The sequence below is a fragment of the Salvia splendens genome, chromosome 3, assembly GCF_004379255.2.
Source record: "Salvia splendens isolate huo1 chromosome 3, SspV2, whole genome shotgun sequence".
Lineage (NCBI taxonomy): Eukaryota > Viridiplantae > Streptophyta > Magnoliopsida > Lamiales > Lamiaceae > Salvia > Salvia splendens.
The window spans coordinates 13,911,369-13,919,088 of record NC_056034.1 but is presented as its reverse complement, the minus strand read 5'-3'; positions in this window follow the sequence as shown (position 1 = coordinate 13,919,088).

Sequence of the window (7,720 nt, the reverse complement as noted above, 5' to 3'; positions counted from 1 at the left end):
TATGAGTTGTGGAAGGGAAGGAAGCCATCCTACAAATACCTCAAAGTGTGGGGGTGTTTGGCAAAGGTGATGGTTCCTCCGCCCAAAGAAGTTACAATCGGACCTAAAACGGTTGATTGCATCTTCATTGGATATGCACTTAATAGTAGTGCATATCGATTTATTGTTCACAAGTCTGAAAGATCGACTATTACCGTAGGAACAACAATTGAGTCAAGGAATGTTGTATTTCTCGAAAATACATTTCCTTGCAAAGACAAGGAAAAAGTCTTAACCAATTCTGAGACAAGAATTGAAGTAGAAACCACTAGTTCTAAATCAGCGGACGAGGAACCTGAATCGCGCAAGCGTGCAAGGCCTGATCCAAATGATACAGGACTAAAACGTGGTAGCAGGGTCAGAACACCAAAAACATTTGGTCCTGACTACATTGCTTTTATGTTAGATGAAGAACCGACATCTATAAAAGTAGCCTTCGATGGCCAAGATGGGCTACATTGGAGAGAAGCTGTTCAAAGTGAAATTGATTCAATTTTGTTAAACCACACTTGGGTGTTGGTAGATCTACCTGAAGGTGCGAAACCTCTAGGTTGCAAATGGGTACTTAAAAGGAAATTTAAGGCCGATGGAACAGTGGATAAGTATAAATGCAAATGGGTACTTAAAAGGAAATTTAAGGCCGATGGAACAGTGGATAAGTATAAAGCCCGACTAGTAGTAAAGGGTTTTAAACAAAAGGAAGGACATGACTTCTTCGATACCTATTCACCTGTAACAAGGATTACATCTGTTCGAGTGCTTCTCGCTATTGCTGCATTGCACAATCTTGAGATTCATCAAATGGATGTAAAGACCGCGTTTCTAAATGGTGAACTAGAAGATGAAATTTATATGGAGCAACCTGAAGGGTTTGTAGTACCTGGACAAGAGAAAAAGGTATGCAAGCTCGTAAAGTCTCTATATGGATTGAAACAAGCGCCATTGCAATGGCACTTGAAGTTTAATAATGTGATGTTATCAAATGGATTTAATATCAACGAGTGCGACAAATGTGTCTACATCAAGAGCACTAATAGCGGTCATGTTATAGTGTGTCTATACGTTGATGATATGTTAATCTTGGGTAGCAACACTCAAGTAATTAACGATACAAAGGCCATGTTAAAGAGAAACTTTGACATGAAAGACATGGGTCTAGCAGATGTAATTCTTGGAATGAAGATTTTAAGAACGTCTGATGGAATCATCTTAACACAATCACATTATGTTAAGAAGATATTGAATAAATTCAAAGCCTATGATGGCGCGCCGGTTAAGACTACAATTGAACTCGACGTTCACTTGAGCAAGAACAAAGGCGAGCCCGTTGCACAAGAAGAGTACGCACGGGTCATCGGATGCATTATGTACTTGACTAATTGCACTCGACCTGACATTGCTTGTGCCGTGAACAAGTTGAGTCGTTACACGAGCAATCCAAGCAAAGAGCATTGGAGAGCTCTTGCGAGAGTTTTGAGATATTTAAAACATACTCAAAATCATGGGCTACACTTCTCGAGATACCCCCGGTACTTGAAGGGTACTGTGATGCAAATTGGATATCCGACAATAGAGACTCACTTTCAACAAGTGGATACGTGTTTACTATTAGGGATGGTGCTGTATCGTGGAAATCCACAAAACAGACATGTATAGCCCGATCAACAATGGAATCGGAGTTCATTGCCTTAGATAAGGCTGGTGAGGAAGTCGAGTGGCTTAAGAACTTCCTTGAAGATATTCCATATTGGTCTAAGCCAGTGCCACCAGTGCTGATCCACTGCGATAGCCAAGCGGCTATTGGAAGAGCAAACAATGGCTTCTATAATGGTAAGTCTCGACATATACGTCGACGACATAACACCGTGAGACATTTGATCACAACAGGGGTGATTACAATTGACTATGTGAAGTCAATAGATAATCTAGCGGATCCGCTAACCAAAGGGTTAAACCGTGATCAAATGAATAAGTTGCTAGAGGGAATGGGTTTGAAATCCACAAACTAAAGAATTATCATAGTGGTAACCCAACCATGATGACTGGAGATCCCAAGAACTTGGTTCAAAGGGACAACTAAGCTATGATAGTTCATGAGAAACACTCAACTATATCTATTCCCTAGAGAGCAATAGAGTGTTGGAAAGCTTGCCTAGTGGTGAGGCTAAGTCTATGACTTTTAATGACTCCTAAAGGATCTCGAGGAGATTGAGTTCTCAAGGAGACCGAGTAGGGCAAGATACTCGATTAGGAATCACCTATATAAGTGTGAAGTGAGGCTGCTTCAAATAACACACTTATGAACCCAAAGTGGTGTCCACCGCAAAGGACATAAAACGTGAGAATGGATGAGGTTGGGGTGTTTAAGCGTTAACACCATTGTCTCGGTGCACGCCGTGGGGGATTAGTTCAAAGCATCGCGATACTAAGCCGTCTGTGTATCCGATGGTGTCGACTATGGAGGGTTCAAAGCCAACAACTACCTATCATTATGCTTATATACCTCTCGAGGGTTGAGCTTGTGTCTGCATGCATATTCATTTGGCTATTTCCACTCATGTGGGGGATTGTAGAAATCATGGAATAAAATATTCCCGGTCAATGGATTTTTACTAAATAATAAATGTGACGAGACATCTAATTTTGTGAAATTAAATGATATAGCGTCGATCTACATTTTACGCATATAAATGTAGTATATTCACTTTCTCAAATCCGATTTCCGGTGAGTGAGAAATAGTAGATTAAAGTTGGGCATGATTAGCTTTTAATGTGCTTAAATTAAGTGACTTTATGTTACTTAATAATTATAGTGGACCAAGATGGGTGAAAGAGCCCACACGCGAACGCCGCCGCCGCCCGCCCGAGCCTGTGGTCGTGGTCGTGGTCACGGTTGCGAGCCTCGGGCCTCGATCTCGATCTTGATCTTGATCTTAGACTTGGCAATTGGTCTTTGGGTGGTCTTTGGGCTCGGGTCTTGACCCGTAATAATCTTTTTAGACCGCCGCTGAGTCAGCAATCCAAGTGGCTTGACACATCATCAAGCATGGCACAGTCAAAGCCTGCACGGCTGCCATGTGAGAAATCCACACGCTCCACACACGGAAGGCACACTCCTGCCACAAGCTTGTAACCGCCGACGGTTACGAATGAGCCATGATGAGCCTTCATTGCTTGATTGACCCTGCATGGTGGCTTGGCCTATAGATAGGCTAGCCATTCCATTGCATTTTACACATCATTCACAAGCATAACAGCATAAGCTCTTTCCCTCTCTCTGCATTGTTTTTCAGTCGTAAGCTCTGCCCTCTCCTCCCATCCAGTTCGTCGGAGCTCTGTTGATTGCGGTGCTGCTTCACTAGAGACGTAGCCGTTTTATCTTTGGGGACGACACGCCAAACCGAGAGCACTACCGGGGCGTATCTCATCTTGCGGAAAGAGTCCTCCTCGACTCGGCTAAACCACTGTTCACGGTTATTGTTTCAAATTTCTCAATTGTAATTTCATTTCAGTTTCCCCTTTTGTATTACGCCCGGTTTACGCCCGGCTAAACCAATTGTAATTCCTTCTTTTGGGTTGTATTACGCCCGGTTGTATCTCTTGTAATCCCAGAAACCAACAGATATATTGTGGTTGCGATTATAGTTATCAACCGTGATAATTGAGATTCTTCTCTTATATTCTACTCCTTCCATTCACCGAGAAATGATCTTACGCTACAACAAAAAGAACAGATAAAGACACTTTATAATGCAATTAAGGATGATAATTTGTGTCTAATTATACCACCAACGGCTTCATAAATCGTCCTTATTGTTGGTGTCCCAACTAAAATTAGGAGACACAAATAGAAGAGTCCTAAAAAAGTACTAAAAGATTAATATAGTTTGACATCAACTTAGGAACGCTTTTTTTTTTGCATCCTAAATTATGGTTATTTTTAAAATTTCCAAACGCTAGTAATTACATATCAGTGTTTATAAAAGATAAGTCTTTTGTAATGTTATTTTTTGGTGATTCAGCTTTAAAAAATATTACTAAAATATGAATGAAATGCATGCTGATTTAGTGTAGAATTGTTTAATTGTTTGATATATTATTCTCAAGAAGATTGTACATCATATATAGGCTAAGGACCACAACTATACATGGTAAGATACTCTCAATCAAATCTCCCTAATCAACCGACCTAATATCTCGTCCTATCTTTTCCTAAACTTATGCAATCTTCTTTATTTGCAGGATATTCTGTGATCTCCAACACTCTCCCTCAAGTTAAGTGACGGGATTCCCAAAACTTAACTTGCCCAATACTTCTTGGAAGTTCTTTGCAGATACGGCCTTGGTCAAGATGTCCGCTAGTTGATCTTCGGACTTCACATATGGAATTTCTACTATCTTTTCTTCAAGGTTCTCCTTTATGAAATGTCGATCAATCTCGACGTATTTGGTTTTATCATGTTGCACTGGATTTTCTGAAATGCTAATCGCTGCCTTATTGTCACAGAGTAACTTGCAAGTCTTTTGTGATTCGAGGTTCAGCTCCTTCATTACCCTCCTAAGCCAAATGATTTCAGTGAGTCCACTTTTGATGCCTCGGAATTTGGCTTCTGCACTTGACAGGGCCACTACTTTCTGCTTCTTGCTCCTCCAAGTGACCAAATTGCCACCCACAAAGGTGAAGTATCCTCCTGTCGACCGCCTATCAACCGGGTTCCCTGCCCAGTCTGCATCAGTGTATCCATGAATGTCGAGATGTCCATTTTTCCAGAACAGTACTCCATGTCCGGCGGTTCCCTTCAGGTAGCGCACTACTCTAAGTGCAGCCTCCCAATGTTCATCTGGTGGGTTATGCATAAACTGACTAAGCACCCCAACTGCATATGCAATATCAGGCCGAGTGTGGGATAGGTAGATGAGTTTCCCTACCAGCCCTTGGTATCTCCCTCGATCAGTTGATGCTGCTCATTTGATTATTTGAAGGCCATGATTCTGCACCATGGGAGTATCTGCTGGTTTGCACTCGAGCATCCCTATTTCCGTCAAAAGATCGAGAACATACTTTCGTTGACTGATGAAGATTCCTTTTCCAGATCTGAGCACTTCGATCCCAAGGAAATACTTGAGATCTCCTAGATTCTTCATCTCAAACTCTATAGCCAAATGTCCCTTAAGATCTTCTATTTTCTCTGCATCATCCCCTGTAATGATCATATCATCCACATAAATTATCAAGCACGTGATCTTTTCTCCTCTCCGTTTGATGAAAAGGGTGTGGTCCGAGTTACTCTGTCGATAGCCGTATCGTTTCATTACTTCCGTAAATCTCCCGAACCAAGCTCTCGGGGACTGCTTCAATCCATATAGAGTTTTCTTCAACTTGCACACCTTGCCTTATCCAAAATCTTCTGTGAAGCCCGGTGGCGCTTCCATATAGATAGGATCCTTCAATTCTCCATGAAGGAATGCATTGGTGACGTCATACTGATGAAGTGGCCAGTCTTTGTTTGCTGCAACGGACAGTAAAACTCGTACAGTGTTCATTTTTGCGACTGGGGAGAATGTCTCTGAATAATCAACTCTCTGAGTCTGGTATACCCCTTTGCCACTAATCGAGCCTTGTATCGCTCAATACTCCCATCTGGTCTCCGTTTGATTGTGAAGACCCATCTGCAGCCAACTCTATGTTTCCCATCAGGCAATGGGCTGACCTCCCAAGTGCCGTTTCGACGAGCATTGTCTCCCTCCAATGCTTAATTTGGAAGGCCTCTTCAAAGGTTCTAGGAATCTCCTCTTCACACAGTGCTGTATGGAATGCCCTTGCCATTTTGGATATGTTGGCTTCGGCAAAGTTAGCCACCAAGTATCTGATTTTCCTCCCTATTCGTTCCGGGGAGTATCTTTTGGGCGGAATTCCCCTCGTACTTCGTGGAGGAAGCACATACTGCCATGTATCCTGATCAATAGAAGTATCTTCTTCCTTTTCTTCTTCTGTACCAAGTGAGTTAGGAATAATATTTGAACTTTTAGGATTCGGACTAGATATTACCTCGGATTCCGTTACGGTTGGATCAGAGGAATGTGGCGGAAGCGTTGTTGGGATCGTCTCTGCAGATGGGATCGGCTCATAAACAGTGCCAGCTTGCTCTGTTCGATCCGAATCAAAGTTACTTGGCACACCACCGAAGGGAGTCACTTTCTTGGGTCTCCCCTATCTCACACTCTCCCCCTGAGTCCCAAGGTGGTAGAAGAATTCGGTTTCAAGAAAATTACAGTTCATGGTTGTAATAACCCGTTTGGTCTTGGGGTCATAACATCTATAGCCCTTCTGGTTAATCCCATATCCCATAAAAACGCACTTAATTGCACACGGGGAGAATTTATTTCTTTCATGCTTTGGGACGTGCACATAAACAGTACAGCCAAAGGTTTTAGGTGGTAAGGATAAGGCTAAGGGAATTTTGGTTAAGGCGGAAAGGTGATCTAGAGGGGTTTTTCGGTTTAGTATTTTAGTGGGAAGTCGATTGAGAAGGTAAACTGAGGTGGCTACGGCTTCAGGCCAAAAAGACGGAGGTACTTTTGAGTCAAATAGGATGGCTCGGGTCATTTCAAGGATGATTCAATTCTTTCGTTCTGCTACCTCGTTTTATTCTGGTGTGTGGGAACAAGAAGTCTGGTGTATCAACCCATTTTCCCCAAAAAATTGTCATGGAACTATTTAAAAATTCTCCCCCATTATCAGACCGCATGATTTTTACAGACGTCTGAAATTGAGTTTGAACCATTTTATAAAACAACACAAATTTGTCATATACTTCAGATTTATGTTTCATGAAATAAACCCAAGTAGCTCTACTGCAATCATCAACAAATATCACAAAGTATTTAAAACCAAAACTAGTTCCTATAAGAACTGGGCCCCACACATCAGAATGAATCAAGGAAAAAACAGTGTCAACACAAGCTTCACAAGAGAAGTTTCTAGGAATAAAAAGTTTAGGAAATAAGGATTTTAAATAACCCGGAGAGGTATGGCCCATCCGACAGTGCCAGAGCCAAGTATCTCGATTAGTGGATCCGTGAGCAAGCATCGCCGTACCATCTTGTCGAGCAGTCTCATCCACAAAGTAGAGCCCACGACGCTCAGTGCCACGTCCAATAATCTTCCCCGTCCGGATATCCTGTAACATACAGAAGTTTGGGTGCATCAGCAGAGTACAATTTAAATCTTTAGTCACATGACTGATTGACATTAACTTCTGAGATAATCTAGGAACATAGATGCAATTGGGAATATGAACATTAGGAAAAATTTCTATAGTTCCCGCCCCTTCAACCGGTGTTACCCCTCCATTTGCCGTTTTTATATGTGACTTAGGAGTCTTATGAATTTCCAAAAAATCATTTCTGTCGTATGACATACTGTCGGTGGCCCCACAGTCAAAAATCCATCCCGTGTCATCAACAATATCACAATCTCGGGCCTCAAAAGCATATGATGAATTTTCTAAGGGTGCAAAGAAGTTTTTGCATATAATGGGGTCAGTTCTGCAATTATTAATAGGCTGGGGGCGATTTCTACTATAATTATCAGAATGGGGTGATTTTTCATAATACTCAAAACATGGGGACTTAAGTGTAAAGTAATTCTTGCTAGGGTTAGGATGATCAATCCCTAACC